General features: G+C 42.1%; 1 long non-coding RNA gene across 1 annotated transcript; it reads right to left on the bottom strand.

Annotated features, from left to right (window-relative positions):
- Nucleotides 1-5,055: 5,055 nt before the first annotated feature.
- Nucleotides 5,056-13,688, bottom strand: LOC146350206 (uncharacterized). Its single transcript, XR_014788828.1, has 3 exons — nt 13,638-13,688; nt 9,757-9,938; nt 5,056-7,627 (listed from the first exon to the last, which is right to left on the bottom strand). It is a non-coding gene; the product is annotated as an uncharacterized LOC146350206 (long non-coding RNA).
- Nucleotides 13,689-18,180: the final 4,492 nt, after the last annotated feature.

Here is an 18,180-nt window from a genome sequence, read left to right as displayed (position 1 = left end):
GCAACAGCAGCTGCAGACAATAGTGGTGAGAGGCAGACTCCCTGAGGGAGGGGGCCCACTGAGGGTAGCTGGCCCAAGGACCCTCAGAAACTGAAGCCTGGCACTGCACCATCATTCTGCACCCGAGACTGTGCACAGAGGAGAAGGCAGGAAAGATTCAAAAGAGCATGTAAACCAAAGGGTCAAACTGCTCTTGGCGCTAGATGTGTCGCTTGTAGCTGCATTCATCTTTTGAAACCCCAGCTAGCAGGTGCCATGCCATCAGGATCAGGACCATGGTGCATGCGGTGTGTGTGTGGGATTCTGAGGGTGGTGGGTATGCTCTGGAAGTGGTCTTTCATTATTGAGCCCATACACAACTTTCCTGTCCAGGGTCAAGCTCTGGGCAGAAAAAAACAGTTCTGCAAGTGTGAAGGAATCTGGCTATGCATACTGCTGATTGGTTAAGCCTCCCATGATGTCACCTGCAGACTCCACCCCCCACCATTCCCAGACTTTCAGTTTTAAGGTTTCTTTTTAAAATTCATTGTTATTTAATATAGTTATTTAATTATTTATCCAGATAAATCAGCCTTCTCTAACCTGGTGCCGTTCAGCACATCTGGAGAGCAATTCTTATCATACCCAGCCAGAATGGCATTGCCCATGCTGGCTGGGAATGATGGCAGTTGCAGTCCAACACATCTGGGGGGCACCAGGTTGGGGAAGGCTGAGATATTCACTTGACACTTTTAAAAATGCCCTCCAAAAGGCAGAGAGTGCTCCTGAAGGATGCAGAGAGGGGAAGAAGGAGCCAGCCTGACTGATGTCAGTTCAGCTGTATAGCCAAAAGGAAGCCAGGCTCGCACTGCAGCTGAAGAATTCACAACAAATTCTGCTGTCCTAGTATATCTGTTTTCTTAACTCTATTATGCATTCTTAAGCAGTGCCAGTCATTGTTATCTTCACATCCTACTGTAATCCAAAATTTATGATGGTTCGTTTTTTTATGCAGATTTCCTGGGCAAGCCTACCATCAATTATGCATGAGTGTACATCTCATTGTCTTCAATGGAACCTACGCTTCAGAAACTAGGGAGAGAATACAGCCTTCTTTTTTAGTCCATAACCAAAAAGAATGGACCACAAACATTTCTTTAAAATAGTCATTTAAAAATGTAATCTTACTGCACCTATCAGTATGTGAGTTTTATCTATAGTTTTTATCTACAGTATTTAATCCTCATTCCCTGCTCCCTTTTTCTGCTGGTTTCCATTGTAAGAAGTCATCAGTACATGTTCCAGGGACTGACTAAATCAAAGCTTCCATTTCAAGTTTTACTATTGTTCCTGCCTTTTAAAAGCACTGATTAGGCAAAGGTGAAGCTTCAGTGCGTCATTGGGTTGGATATGGACAAGTCATACTTAGAGCAGACCCACTGAAATCAATGGAGTCATGACTAACTGAAGTATCATTGATTTTAAGGGTTCTGCTCCAAGTGTGACGAGTCTGGGAATGTTTGTACACAAGTGTAGGACTTCAGTCTAGCTTTGGCCACTTCCTGCAGTCAGATAGCAAGAAATGCTGCTGACACATATGAAGCTTTTCTACACAAGACACTTGTTGTACGCTCATCATTCCCTACTAACAGTTGTTTATGGGTTCTTTAGATGATGTCATTCATAACCCTCCAGTTTTGCTTCTGTTTGTAAACAGCACTTTCCATGAGTTTTTTTAGAGCAGGAAAAATGGGGTACTATTTCTGATGGCGAAAGAAAGTATGGTTTCTCTTGTGTATTTGCGCTATTCTGCTATACCACAGTGCCACCTCTATGTGTAGTGCTCAGATCTGAGTTCTGCAACAAAATCAAAAGTAGATACAGTGGATTAACACCCTCATATAGAAAAGTTCTGGATCCAACCCAATACATTTCTGAAGGTAAGCAGAACTCCCAAGAGCTGAGTTACTGCTGTCCCTTCTCACTGTGCCCCAAGCAGGAAACATTCCAGATGTGTCTGTGGCCTTCTCCACATGGGGCTTTTATCCTGTGATTGAGATTGGTTAGTCACAGAAGTTTGGTCCTTTACATGATGTCGTCAACCTCCAGCGCCTCTCCTGTGGCTTCTGACCATTTCCGCAGCTTAATTTGAAACAGAAATAATGAGTTAATAAAAAGAAGCACTTTGAATTTGTCCATATAAAGAGGAAGTGGTGCTATAACAACACCGCCATCTAGTGGCTGTATGATGAAACAGACAAATAAAGGGGAAAAATGGAGAAGGGGAAGTGTATATAAAGGCCCATTCTTAATCCTGCAAATAATCCAGAAGCAGCAGCTCTGGTAAATCACGGGATAAAAAGCCTCTGTGTGAAGAAGCCCTAAAAACTTCCATTTTTCTCTTTCATGACTTCCCACCCCCATATTCCTCCATTGCTTCCTAGTCAGAAAGGAATTATGTTAGAATACCGTCTATACCAACTGGCAAGATGATGAGATGCCAGCAGGCTTTTTGGCATTAGTTATGGCAAAAGCATACAAGCAGGTTGATATAATTAAGATGAATAAGACAAATCCAGACTTTTCTTATTCTAAATTATGCAAGATATTTACTGGTTAATATGTAGTTGCTTTTATTTTGAAACCCTAATGAAAAATTATGGAAACCAATGCAAATCTCATAACAGCAATGCAGACTAATTTTTTTAAGTGTACATTCTTATGCATGTCTACTCAGAAGTAAGTCAAAGGGGCTTAATCCTGGAAAATGTGTTTAGGACTGCAGCCAAAATAGTATCATTACATCTACTCAGAACTAGAAAAGTTGAAGTAGAAAACACTTACTTAGGGAGTTCACTTATCCGCTGAACTCAGTGAGACTTACTATTGAGTAGACATGCATAGGATCGCACTGTAAGTCTATTACTGCTGCTCATGATATTAAATTGGCTGCTTTAAACAAAGGACAAATGGACGTAATAATAAAGTCACCTAAAAAAGATTAAAAACCAAGATTCCGAAGGAAATCCTGCATTCTTGCAACATTGTAGAATTTACATTTACTATTATTTTAATGAATAGTACTACTACTAATCCTATTAGTCCATTCTTAAGGTTTTATCTGTTTACCTTAATTTTTGACCAGTGTTTTATTGAATTACTTATTTTTCATGCATTGTACACCAGCCTGAAATCAGATATGATGGCCAGTTTTAAACGTTTTAGATACATAAATCTAATATAAATCAATATAATGTTTTATGTAAAGCCTTCATCAATATACAATAGAGGCCAAACTATAGCAGTAGTTCCCAAACATGTTATTAGCAACATAATCCTATACATTATTATATCATATAACCAGTAGTTCAACGGTAGGTAAGTCCCATTGAATTCAGTGGTGCTTACTCCTAGGTAAGCATGCACATCATTGCACAGAAAAGTTGTGTTTAAGTTAATTAGATTCTTAACTTTAAAAGAATTGCCAGATGCTATTTCTACTCCTACTGCCTTTTAGGTTCTTGGGTATGTAGGTGGGACAAGAATATTTAATTAAAACAATGAGGATTGAGCTTCAGAGTAATAGTGTTTTGATATTCCCAGATGTGTCTGAAATCACTCAGATTGTGAACCAGGTTTCAGTGTTTGAAATTAGATTTTGCTAAACTGAATGCTGAGGCGACTTTTCTATCTAGCTAAGATGTAAGCAGTTTTAACAAGCAAAAAGTAAACCTTTACTGATTTTGATAAACGCAAAGTGATTTCTAAACTTAGCTGGAGTTATTATTGGCTTTAGACTTCTACTTTGCCCTCCCACCAAAGGCTCAGCGTGCATACAAATATTAATAAGAAAAGACTACCAACTACAGGATAAGTTGAACATAGACCTGCTGTTGAGCCAGCCTGGCCCCTCTCTGGCCACTAAATGCCTGTCCAGATAGAAAACACTGACAGTACTGTTTGTTTATCGATGTCCAGGGTAGGATAGGACAGGCTTCCAGAGGGAAGGAGGCTAATAATTGTACATACCTGAGAGAATGCCTTCTCCCATAAGTACCTCCTTGGCAGCTGAGCAGACTCTGCTTCACAAATGGCCCTTTGCAGTGATGTGAAATTCTGGGGTGCAGAGCAGGGCCTTTTTGGGAGTGGGGCCTATGGAGAACAGAGAGAACAACTGCCCTGCCTGGTGGTCCAGTTTGTAATGCTTCTATTGCCCTTTCCTGACCACTGATTGCTTGGTAATTTCCCAGCTTTTTTGCAGTTTTTTTCCCCATTCTAAAATGTTGAAATGCCTCTTCTAAGGCTGACAGTAAGACGTTTAAGCTATTTTGGCCTTGCCCTTTTTGCCTTTGGCCCTGCGCACCACTGGAATGTGATAGCTGAAAGTTTTTCTGAAATGGAATTCGGCTCTCTAGCTGAAAGTGGCTCAACACCTCTTTTGCAGTCCAAGACATCTGGAGAGTGCCAAATTGTGGAAGGCTGCATTAAGGGAATTCTTAGCGTGTCTGTGTGCGGGAATACCTGCTCTGAAATGGAGGCTAGGCTATAGGGCCTGGTATACTGAATTCTTAAAGGGATAGGCAAATTTCTGCTCGGGCTTTCTCCACAGAGCCCACCTCATGGAACATCTGGCCAAGGGAAATCCATTTATGCCCAAACCTGAATGCTTTCTGCAACCACGTGAAAATGTCTGGGTTTACCCAGGCTTGTGTTTGTTTGGAATGAATTTGTGTGATTCTTCGTTTTGTTTCTACTGTTTCTATGGCTTGTGTTTTATCCCAGCAGTCTCTTGTTCTTTCCTATGTTGCATTGAGGACTGTATTGTAGAAATGAGACCTGATATGCTATAAATAAATATAGTCCAGGGAAAGGCTACTGGAAGAGCCTCTGGGCATTCCCTTCCGTTGTAACTTGTCATACAGAAGTGACAAATAGGCAGGCTTGTATATATATGCTGCGGTTCCACAATTACAGTGCGCTATGAGCCTACATGACATTTGATCTGTAGAAGCGTGCTGCAACTTTTGAACAGATTTCCAAAGAGAGGCCCTGCTTGGCCTCGTCATTCATTGTTTTGGTTTCACACTGTTATTTATTTTACTTATTTAAAACATTGGTCGTACTGCCCTTCATCTGATAGATTCCAGAGCGGTGAACAGTAAATATGAAAAAAATAAATAAATCATACAACACTAAAGTATCCGTAACATCAACAACAACCATACAACAAGCTAAGGCATGTCTAGAAATGCCTGGGAAACTAAATATTTTCTAACTTGGTGCCAAAAAGATTGTAATGTAGGTGCCAGACACACCAGTTTAGAAAGAGCATTCCATAACCAGGGTGTCACCACCAAAAAACCCTCTCCTTTGTTGCATAGGAAGCTCTTCCTTATTGGAAGTGTGCTATCTGCCATGTGATGATTCATTGATGAGGACGCCAATTGGCAAGGTTGGGAAGCAGGCAGGGCCCTTCCAGAAGAACATAGCTAGGCTTGAGGAGCAAGTGAAGTTCTGCTGGATGCACTGGGGTATTCACACCTAGTAGGAGTAGCAACAGGGACAGCCCAAGACATTTTGCTGCCTGAAGCAAAAAACATGATGGCACCCCCTTGCATTCCATATACAAATGCTAATTGGACTAGCAGTTGAATCTTTTTTTGATTCCTCCACCACACCTGAAGGAAGCAGGCTAGGTTAGGGGTTACATGGCAGGCCACATGGCACACAGCTTTCTCCTCCAACACCTTGCTGCTGTCTCCCAGCATCTGCCACCTGAAGCAACTGCCTCACTCTGCCTAATGATAGGGCCGGCTCTGGTTAGCAAGGTCCAATCATCTGCCTTAGGAGGAGCTATTGTAATGCTACTGCATCCAAGTCCCCTGCTAACCAGGTCTGCAGCCAAGATTAACATAACGTTCAGTTCCTTTTGGCCCTCATCTGATGTGTGGGAGCTGGTTGTTGTTGCTCAGGAGTGAGGACATATACTCTGCGTGCACACAAATGAACTCTCTTAAGCACATAAGAACTACCTAGCTGGATCAGCTCAAGTTTCATCTATTCCATCATTCTCTTTACAACAAGGAAGAGCAATCAGATGTCTCTGAAGCAAGGCATAAATGACCATCTCCCAGCATCTATTACTTTGAGATAGCTTCCTCTATACATGAAGGATACAGTAATCTATTGTGGTTAATAGCCACTGTTATGTTTTACTTAGTAGACTTATATCCTGCCCCTTTTCACCAAGTGAACTCAAACACAATCTCATAGTAGCATAACAACTCATATAATGGCAAAGCAACATTTCATAAAACATAACCCTGATTTTATTATTGACCTCCCTGTCTACCAAGAAAATGGCACTCAAGGTGATTTTGAATAGTACTGAACACTGTTAGGGTAGACGTATCCTATCATTCTATGCTTTAGTGGGGTGGGGAGAAAAGGGGTGAATTATCTATCCTTCCCAGGTAGCTGGCTGGGGGTGTTTGTGTCTTTGCTGGGCTTTTTAGCCCAGCAGATCCTTATTTGGGGGGATCTCCCCCCCCCCACAATTAAAACAAATGTGGGGATTAATTAGGCCAGCTCTAGGCTGCTGGTGTAATTGAGAGGCTTGATTTAACAGCCTTTCAGAAAAAGAGAGGGCTGCCCCAGAAAACCCTGAGTTGGAGCTTACTACCACCAGGAGTACTGCAGCTGGTAGATCTATGTCCACTGAGTTCTTGCTGGGTTTTTTTGCAAGCATAGCCAAGCCTCTGGGGCAGACGTGTCCGCCCACCAGACCCTCCCTTTTGCCCCTATCCTAAAGCCCACCAGCCAGCAGCTCAGGAAGTTAGGACTGCACTCTTCCTTAGCGGCTACTGCCACCTCTTGCAGTGGGAATTCCATGCTTATTCGTTTTAGGCTGAATTCTTGCTGAGCTCTCACTTCAGATTCGACCCCAAATTTGCTCCTCCTTCTGCATAAAGATATGAGTGCTTTTCTGTTTGATCGGTCCAAAATATACGACAGCAGTAGCTGCTGCCGCCACGATTCTGTGCTGTCATTCTTTTGAATAGTCCTGGTGTGGCTGCAATGTTTTAAAAGAGGTCAACGCATCAACTTCAGCTTCAATTTTTCCACTGGCCATATATGTGTTGGATTCTCTTCTCTGTGTTGATGGGAGATGTAGTGCGAATACTGCAGCTTATTTTTTTTAAAGCCCAGATCTAGTGATATTTGCAGCGGAAAATTGTCGTGTTTCCATGCCTGGATGAGCTATACAAGCCGAAAAAGTGAGTGAGGTCAAGTGACCTCCTGTAGAATAAACAGAAATAAATAATTCAGATTCTCATTATAACCGGAGAGTGCAGCTCTCAAAGAGAGCCAAGTGCCTGCTTTTGTGTGAACCTGGTATGTGGTGGCTGTGTTTGGAAGCCCTAGCAATGTAATCTAGCATTAATATTAACCTCCAAATCAATGGCAGGAATTACCCATCTTTCTCAAGTCTTTAAGGATAGCTGAATCCACACCACATTGTTTAGTCCTCCTGGGCATTTTAATAATCGTGTAATAGAAACGTTGGTCTGCTTGAGATGTCCTTTGTATTACACTCTGAAAAGGTCTTTAACAGAACGTCTTTAGCAGACAGGTTTGATCGAATGTGCTGTAGGAGAAAAAGAAAGAAAGAAAAGAAATATGCCTATTTTAGTAACATGGGAATGTTTCATTAGTTCAGCCGGCAGCGATATGACATTACATTTAAAAAGGAATACAATTAATAACAATGAGAAGTCTGGGGTGAGGGGGTGGGGTTAGCTCTCATAATGTAGCTGGAGGAACTAAGCAAGGTGTCAGGGCAATTAAGGAGATGCAATACATTGCTTTGTTTGAACACGCAGTTCATTGCCTCAATGAACAGAGGATTCCTTTACACTTCAGGCTCATTCACACATGCATGTCCGTCAGTGAAGGATTTGTCATTGGTTGCTTTGCAACTGAAAGTGTGAACTGACCCCACTGAAAAGATTTGTATTGGAGATGATGTAACATTATATGAAAGGTCTATCTGTTGTGTTTGATCCGTGATGACTGCTTCACATATAAGTGAAATTCTATAATGCTGCGGAAGCCAAGAGATGAATGTGCATGTATAAATTAATCCTAAGGACCAGTTCACACACTAGTTTTCTTGTCGATACTAGCATACCCAACAATCCCCAGGGACATGCCCATGTTGACACTCCCACAGAGCTGCATCCAGCATTGCCTTTTTGTAAACAGAAGGAATCCTTCCACTAATGAAGGGAAGAAGGTGATATTTTCTCATTCTCCTCTCTCCCCTGTGCCTTTGCCACCCACCCACCCCCAACAAAATCTGCTGTGGAAGACTGGGTGACCCTCCAGAACAGCATGGGCGGGGGATGGTGGTGAAGGGAAATACTGAGAGAGGAGGAATTGCTGAAAAGTGCCTCCGCCCTTCTACTAGTGTTGGCCTTCGCTAGATTCAAAAAACGTTCCATGAATGGAAGGACAACACTGGATGCAACACTATGTGTGAACAAGGGATATACTCACCAGCAATACTCATGACCAGAGTAGCTGGGAAAAGTACCATCCACCATCTTGAATTGTGGGTGACTAATCTGTGATCCCCAAAATGAAAGTACTATGGCTGCAAACCTAAACATACTTACTAAGGACTCTGAGTAAGCTCCACTGAACTCAAATAGACTTTCTTTTCAGTAAACTGCATAGGGATTTTATTATATTTAGTGGTACATAAGTATCACAAATAAATAAACATGCTTAGAGCTGTGTTGCATATTGGTTTATGTGACCATGCATGCCGTAGAAGTTGGGGGAACTTGTATGAACAACAATTTGTATTGGACTGAAGAGTCCTCGTTTATTTCGATGTTACTGTAATGAATAGTAAAAAACATTTCTGTAAAACAAAAACAAAATCACCTCTGTAATACTTTTGGTATATTCATATAATTAACCCTGAAAATAATTATCAGTAATAAATTGATGGGCAAAATAATCAGCCTGGATGTGCTTTCAGTGACAGTGCGAATAACAGAACACAATGTCTTCAGTAGATTTTGTATATTCAGTGTTGCTTTCATCTCTTGAGAGAGTCTGTGTTGTATCTGCACATCTGTAATAACATCATCATTTTCATCTTCGACAACTTTAGTAAGAGTATTGGCCTTTAGACATTTCCCTGACTGTGGAAATATTCCTGCCTACTCCACTCTAAGATAAACTTTAGGAAGATAATAGACTTCATAGGCATAGCTTTAAGTTTAAAAGAACATTCTCCCATATATCATTTAGCATTTTCCAATGGAAGTCTTTAGCCACCCAAAACATGGCAGATATATGACCCTGTGAATGTGCCATAAGATGCTGCTCTTCTAGTAACCTCAACTTTACTTTCCCTAGCTGTCCTAATCAGGCCAGAGCCATGGCTTGTGATACCCAAATCTAGACCTGGATAGTCCTCCAGCAGCTGAGATGCCCTGAGAGCAGAAAATACTTGCTTGTTAAGCAGGCAAAGGTGGAGAGTTGACCCCTAGTATTTATACCAGCCTTGGCCAATCCAGAGGCATCATACTGGGAATTCATACCCAGTCCAGAGTATCTCACTGGGTTGGCTTTTTGTCTCAAGCCTTGCTGTTCCCTGGGATCCCAATTAACTTCACTCTTATCAGATTTCTACCAGAGCCATTTTGGAGCAGCACACCTAGCTCAGAGTACTGACATCTGACTGTCATGGGCTGCCAGTACCTTGTTCTGTGAGTAGAAGGGAAACAGGCCAGATAGTGTGCTCACGCTCCTTCCTGACCTTTCCTTCCTGTGGTGTTTTCTGCTGCCAGCATGTAGAAATCTTTTCTTCTCTGTCTGCCTCCACCAAACTTTCTGAGTCTCAGGTGGGTTGGGTACCCAAAGGAGGAGCGGGGAGGAAAGTTCTAGAGGAAAGAAAGGGTCAGAATTGCTGGAATGTTCAAATAACAAAGTTTAAACTTTACTGATGAAAAATGTCAATAGGAAACATTTAAAAATCTGAACACACACACAAAACCACAAAACCAACCATATGAGCAAGAGGATAATAAAACAACCAGGGATAAATGCATCCAGCTAACCTAACTAGATTTTGTCCCTATTTTATTCAAGTTCCTTATCCAAGCATTACCTTAATGTTGTTGGTCCAGCTCTCTCAGTCAATTCTCCAGTTCCAGCAGTTCTGACCCTTTCTTTCCTTTAGGACTTTCTTTCTTTCTTTCTTTCTTTCTTTCTTTCCTTCCTTCCTTCCTTCCTTCCTTCCTTCCTTCCCCTCCTCTGCCTCTAGCTTTTATCTTATAAAAATGGCAGTGGGGATGTGTGTGTTCTGTTCCCAACTCCAACCAATCAGGAAAGTAGCTTTTTGTTCATTTTTGCCAACTAAGTTTTTGTTTTCTGAGTTAAAACTTTTATTCCTCTTCTTTTGAAGTGCTGTTGATCTTTATAATCTGCTGCTTCCTGAGAATGTCCTGACCTCTACATTCTAACTAGTTGACCTCTAAACTGTTAACCTTTTGGCTGAAACTAACTAGCACACATACACTTACAAAGTTTTAACTCCATAATATCCTACAATCAAATTAATGCCAAAAATGGAGGACAGTTATGTTCCTCCACATTGGCCAATTGGCTTTTCAAAGCAAATATCAAATTCACCTTCTAATATGTTCATGTCACTGCAAAGATGTAGCCAGGGTTTCTTCCCTGCACCACCTTGCAGGAGCTAACCACATATATTTATTATTTATCTATTTTATTTATTGCATTTCTATACCGCCCCATAGCCAATGCTTCTGGGCGGTTCACAGAAGTTAAAACATTAAATACAATATAAAAAAGTTTAAAAGCCATTTACAAAAAAGCACATAAAAGCACACAGACAATATCCACAAACAACATATAACTAAAAACAACACTGAACTATCGGTCATAACTAAAGACACATCCAGGACTGATAAAAACTCATCATGTGCTGCCAAATGCCTGAGAAAAGAGATAGGTCTTAACCTGGCGCTGAAAAGATAATAATGTTGGCTCCAGGTGGATCTCATCAGGGAGCTTGTTCCACAGATGGGGGCCCACCACTGAGAAGGCCCTCTCCCTCATTGCTGACTTCCAAGCTTCCCTTGAAGGAGGCAGTCGGAGGAGGACCTTAGATGCTGAACGTAGTGTTCAGGTAGGTTCATTTTGTCCTAAGCCTTGTAGGGCTTTATAGGTTAAAACAAGCACCTTGAACTGAGCTCGGAAGCATATAAGCAGCCGGCGCAGGCAGGCCAAAGTCGGCCTTATATATTTGGACCTTCTGGTCCCTGTTAACAATCTGGCCACTGCATTTTACACGAGCTGCAGCTTCTGAACTATAGATATACTATCTTCATATGTATTTTGGGGGTGGATAATTTTCTCAAACCAGAGCAAATGAATTATAAAACTGAAAGTTGCACCCAATTTTGTACCTATTTATTTGGGAGTAAATTTCCTGTTTGTAAAGAATAATATGGTTATCTGTCTGGAAAATGTCTGCATCAGACTTGTTTAATAGGTTTGTTCGGTACTATATGATATGTTCTCTGAGTTTTTCCCCCAATTGGTGTATTTTATCTTTTTATTGTTTGTGTATTTTATTTTCTCCATGTTATTTCTCCCCCCCCCCCCGATATTATTGGAAGTTAATAGTTGGAAATTAATCTCAATGATTTTAATGAGACTTACTTCTGGGTAAGTATAAAGCTGGATGCAGCTTTACCTGCTAATCTTTAGCAGGTGATAAGGTTTGGCCAAGTCAAAACTGAAAGATGAACTAAATTCTACTAATGGTATTTTATTTGCTACCCTTTGCCTTGATAGATAGGAGGCAGGCAGATGTAAGTAAATGTTGTCCCGGAACCTGGAGGGTTAATAAACAACACTGTAGCCGTTCATAAGTAATATATTACAGTTTTGCAGATAATGAACTCCTAATTCAAGAATCTCCAGGTTACTCCTAACTTACACTGCTACTTGGTTAATGTACCACTAGGCCAGCCACTTCTGCTGCTTGCAGCCCTGTGTTTTCCCAAGGTTTCAGAAGGCAGCCATTCAAATGGTCACCCCATGCTTTCTATGGACACTGTTTAGTCCCTGCATATATGCAGAGGCACACATCCCTTCAAACAATTAAATCACCCCAAACTGCTCAGGGACTGCGGCCCTGCGAATGTTATGTGAGCAGTTCCCCTCCCCTGCTAAGTATTATTGACAAATCCATCAAAGGCAGTGATGCATTGGTTTCCACCTTACCTAGAAGGACACTAGGGCAACGGCGACATGCTGTCACCGTGGTAACTGCTGCTGAAGTGAACAGCCTGTTGGGATAGGTGACCTCTGTTGGCAGCATGCCTGGAGATGTAGCAGCCACATGGCAGCCATGTTCCTGAGGCCCCGAGGAGAGGCCTAGAGCCCGCCAATTGATTCATTAGGCCTTAAAGGGTATCGATCACTCCAATTTGCACGAATTTATTATATTGATATGGGACTGATTAACATTTTGTGCCAGACTGGTTCGATATGTGCTTGTAACAGCTTTTAATGATTAATTGACTTTTATGATTCCATCTCAGTGCTGTCAGTGAGCTGTGAACTGTGGGCCGACTCATTCCCAAGCTGCCTCTCAAGTGGCACAGGGCAGTGATGGAATACCTCGGAAATTAGTGTCCTCGCTGTCTCATTTTATGAAAGATAAATGCTATGACATTTAATGCAGACCTTAATTTAGAACAGAACGAAGCCGATCATTTTGCAATTTAATCATAAACAGGTAAACATCAGAACTTGTTTAGCATTTTACAAGTTAAGTAGACAGACAGTGGCGGTGGCAATTGAAAGCTTTTAGTGGGGGGAATGGCACAGGTAAAATGAGGTAATGAGGATCATGGTGATATCACCCTTTTAATACTTGCAGCAGTTGTGCAAGTTGATCATATTAGAGCTGCTTTAAATGTAGAGCTTCTAGAAGAATTTTTTCATGCATCCTTGATCCCATTCAGATTTTGCTATAAAGCAAGGGGCTATCTTTTGTGGTATATACATACACCTGCGACAGCCACATGCAATCAGTCTGTTCCCTAAAAAAGGAGTAGGCAACTTGTCGCCCTCCAGATGTTGTTTGACTACAACTCCCATCATCCCTCACCACTGGCTATGTTGGCTAGGGCTCATGGGAGTTGCACTCCAGCAACATTTGTAGGGCCACATGTTGTCCACCCCTGTCCTAAATTATAATATTAGAACTTTTTATTCCATGGGGGAAGAATATTTTCAAATACAAGCAACATTTTGTTAGGTGCCATATTTTTCATCGTGCGTACCTAATTACGCCTCAGGACTTTTGAGGAATTCAGTCCTTGTGAATTCCGATACAAACTGACTTGATCCATGGATTCCAGACTATTGTATGGGCCAGAACTTAGTTCCTATCAGCTTACATCTCAAATATTCCAATGCAGTTCTCAGTTCAAACTTTGTATAGAAATGCATTTTCCTTGTGGAAAATTCCTTGTGGTTAGGAAGACACCCCAGGTAACCACCCCCCTGCAACAGGATTAAGGGGCCCCAGGGTGGCTTACCGTATCATCTGGTGGGCTCCCCGGAGGTTAAACAGGCTCCGGAGGACTTCCAGGCTGACCATAGAGTCTGCTGGCTAGAGCATCTGCCACTGCTAGTGGCACTCTAGCCACCGTGGACTTTCTCTATGGTCACATAGCCATTTCAGACGCTGGAGTGGCTGCCAGGAGCCCATTCACATGTGGAAGACAACAGGATGCACACTAACCATGCTGGGACGACTGCCAGCTAACTATGGAGGGGGGTGATTAGTGGAACCACATGGCATCACATGGTTCCATGATCGTCTGGTGGGCCTGCGCATCGTGGTTTTGCTACCCACCCCTGTAGTTACCCTAACCGCTCTTTCCCTCTGCACATGTGAACAGGTCGTGTGTGTGTGTGTGTAAGAGAGAAAGAGAGGGTGCGTCTATGGGTATGAAGGAGAGTGTGGTGGTGATTCAGAGTGTGTGAGAGAAAAAGAGATGAGGGGGAATTAGTTGGATGGGGGCGGGGGAGAGAAAAAGGTTGCCTTCTATGAAATAGGTTTCTGTCGATACAGAACATTGTGAATTCAAAGTAGCTGTTTAGTGTATCGGGCCTCAGACCCCACCTCTGCCTTGTACTCAGACTTTGGGACAGGTTTCTTGCCCTTTGTAAGTAGGCATGGCAGCCATTTTGTTGCGGTGCCTAGGACAGTCTCAAATTGCCAAATTACCTCTTCAGACTGCAGGTGGGGGCTCACCCAGATGACTGCTCCTCTATACAAAACTATTTGGAAGCCTGTCTGGCTCCAGGTATGAGGGGCAAAGGTGGCACCAGAAGATGTCCCCAGGCAAGCAGCTCACTACCCACACACACCATTTTGGGGTTCCTGTGCTTACTTGAAGAAAGGCCACTTCTCACAATGCTTTCTCCTGCTCAGGGGACCCCAGGCTAGTTGCCTTTCCCCAGTGCTCCCCAAAGTGCCCTTCCCCTGACTGTGAGCTTACTTGGCAACAGTGGCTGGATCTGACGAAATGCCTGCGATTTTAATTTCCTCTAGGGCATTGCAGGAAATCTAACAAGGGAGGTAGCTTCCCAGACCTGCCGCTGCTGCCAGTTAAGCCCCACAGCCAGGGGAACAGGCAGGTGGGAGGGCCAAGGCAGGCAGCATTGCCAATAGGCCATGTGGGAGCACTGTGCCCTGGCTGCTGCCTAAGGGTGCTTAATTCATTGAATTAAGAAGTGATGTTGGAAACTCTTGTCTGTCAACAGCACTGTTTTGCGCTCTATTGTAAGAATACTTCATCTTGGTTAACCTGCCAGCATTTTCTCTCCCATTCCTCCCTTTGTAGCTGGCCAGACCCTTTCACTCCTAATCTATTTCGGGTTGTTCCTTCCACCTGAACTCTTACCCTCACACTGAGGGCTGACTCTGGCCCTGTCTCCCTGACTTTCTACGTGGAGGGAATCTTTTTATGGAAACACATTTAATCATGTGAGCACCCTGACCACCTGCAGTTTAAGTAGTACAGCCCAGGCACCATTGCACCACATCAGTGAGAGGACTAAACACTCCAAATTACCATAGGTGGCCATGTGCCCTCTTTTACAGAGGACAGTCCTCTATTTTGAAGGGCTGTCAAAGGACTGATCTCTGTTTTGAAGGCATCCTCTATTTGAAGAGCTGTCCAGTCCCAATCTGGTTTAAAGATAAAAGAACCATCAGAAGGAAGAGCTGGGGACTTGAAGTTGCCCATCAACAGTCAGCACCTGGAAGCAGACAGGTCACCTGGTCACAATCTTCCACACTATGGTGAGATGTACTGTATTTCTATTTAAAGTATAATCACAATTATTTCTAGAATTGCATCTATACATATAAATTAGCATAAGCACTTTTTTTTGACAAATCAGTATCCCCTTTTGTCATCTTTTTTGGGTGATACATTTCCTATTTTTTGGCAATTTATAAGGGGTCACCCTAGTCTTCTAATTAAAAAATTCTGTTCCATTGTAGCCCTGTTCAAGTGACTTTCGTTTTTCTGAACTTTTATCCAGCTGAGTTCTTTGAATGACTCTGCTCCCTTTCCATGCTCTTACTTCCATCCCTCTACCAGCCCTTCCCTCACCCCCTCCCCAAGCCATTTGGATAAATAAGGTTCTACTGTATATCCTTCTTGCTTATGATCCCTCTCAGCTCCCTCCATGTTTCCAAATCATGGAGTTTGTTGGTTTGTTTTAAACATGGGCTTAACTGCCTTCGGCTGCATTTTGTATTACGTTACCTTCTGTTCCGTTAACAGTATATAGATGGGCCATAAATGTTTTTTTGGTTTTGGTTTTTTCAAATCTCAAAGCTCTTTTTAAAATGCAAGAGCAAAACATATTTGCTTTTGTTGGTTCACAATCTGGAATAGCAAAAGACTTTTAAAAACATCTGCCCTTATTTTAACTGGCTTTACATCTATTTTCTTGTTCCTTTCTAGTGCTGCCACTCATTATTCTGCATTATATGAAGAAATGAAAAAAAAATCTGGGTCAGTGAGAAAATTTGAATTCAGTGCATTTAACTTGAATTAGTCCTACAGAAAATAATAATAATAATACAAAATGACAATATACTGTATGCTAAGAGATCCAGTGTGGTATAGTGGTTAAGAGCATCAGACTAGACCAAAGGAGACCTGGGCTCAAATGTTTACTTATCCATGAAGCTCCACACCTGCGCCTACCTCACTGGGTTGTAGTGAGGCTACAATGGGGGACAATTATGTATACACCTCTGAACTCCTTGGATGAGTGATGGGCTTTTTCATTATAAAAACATAATTAAAAATATTCCCCGAGGCCTGTATTGTAGGTAGAATCATAGAATAGTAGAGTTGGAAGGGGCCTGCAAGACCACAGAGTCCAACCCGCTGCTCAATGCAGGAATCCAAGTCAGAGCATCCCTGACAGGTGGCTGTCCAGCCTCGTCTTGAAAGGGCATAAACTGGTTTGATCCTGGAAACTGTAGTCCTGTGTAGGAATCTAGGAAATCTCTAGTAGACAATTCTCAGCATGCTCATCAAGCTAGAATTCTTAGGATACTTTGGAGATGCCTGAGAATTAAATATATTTGTAAGAAGATATATCCTTAGTGTCTGACCTCCTTTCACATTAGACTGGATTCAGGCTTAGTCACACTTAGAGTAAAAACAGTGGGACTTAAGACAGTCATGCCTAACTTACATCCCATTGATTTCAATGGATCTGCTCTATGTAGGATTACTTCTGGATCTGACCCAATATGCTTAATCTAGTTTCTAAAAATAGTGTTTTCCATATGATCATGTGAAAGGGAATTAACCACTTTACCACTTATGACAGAATTCAGGCATATACAATGCATCACTAAAATGCTAACTCAAATTCCAAATAATCTGAATGGACTGAATTCATTACTTCGGTTGTTGTTGTTTCCTGGTACCTTGCCACCTAGACTTCTCATTCTTCATTTCTTCTACCTTTGGTACTTCGGCTGTCTATCCAAATTATGAAAAGCACGCTAGCAGTGGTGTCCAAGTGTTTCTAATGTATAGTATCTGTAAATCCTCTGTATAACTTGTGGCACCTACAACTTTGGGATAGAGCAAGATACGTATGTGGTTGTGTGTTGGGGTGGGGGGTAGAAAAGACAAACCAGAACAGGTTCTTTACCTTCAGTGTTTGGACCCAATTTTGTCCTAGCTTTCCAGTTTGCACAACAGCAAATACGTTTCTTTCAAGTAAAGTTCTGACTCAACTGACAGTCTCACTTCCCACTGTATTCCAGACAGCTTGGCTAGCTTAAAATAAAAATTAAAGGACCACATGCACATGAATCAGTCTATATGTTCATCCTTTGCTTTATTTTTAATAAGATGGGAAAAAATCTTCAAATACTTGGAAAACTGCTCCAAGGATTTGGGTGGTGATGGCATGGGCACTAGCCAATTGCTACTGTCCGGATGTGGTGTTTGCTGTAAACTTGCGAAATCTTTTTTTTTCCCAGACCTCAACCAATAATGAATCTGCAGAAGGCTTCCACCTGGCCTCACTGCTCAACAAACGTTGGTTTTGTCATCACCCTACAACAACTTGCTGTCAGTTTCTGACCGTGGGTGCAAGGAGGAACACAAAGTATGAAGAAGGGGGAACTTAAGTTTATTCCTGGGGTGGTCTGAAGTGCATCTTGGCAGTTGCTTCCTTTGTTTTCCTGTTCCATAGCAAATAATGCATATTGTACATTCATTTCTGAAATCTTCCCCCTCATAGTCTTCTAAGGAAAAGTTGGGTAGGAAATCACTGGGAATGTTTGAGGTCTTAGGACAAGAGATTGTCCTGGATAATGCAGAACTATGGCAATTATATTCTTATAATTATTTGTTCCTGAATAATCCCAGTGATATCAACAAGACTATTCTGGAACAATTTAGGACACCTTCATTCTCATGTTATAGATGGGATATAATGTCTTGCCAAGGCCACAGCCCATGGCAGAGGTAGAACTGAATCCAGGTCAAAATTCAACCCTGCCCCTTTTGCCTGCACTCAGTGTGG

The sequence above is a fragment of the Heloderma suspectum genome, chromosome 3 (assembly GCF_057233095.1).
Source record: "Heloderma suspectum isolate Gila_16-S chromosome 3, 16-S_ref, whole genome shotgun sequence".
NCBI lineage: Eukaryota > Metazoa > Chordata > Lepidosauria > Squamata > Helodermatidae > Heloderma > Heloderma suspectum.
The sequence above is the reverse complement of the archived record's forward strand: the minus strand, read 5'-3'. Positions and strand labels throughout refer to the sequence as shown.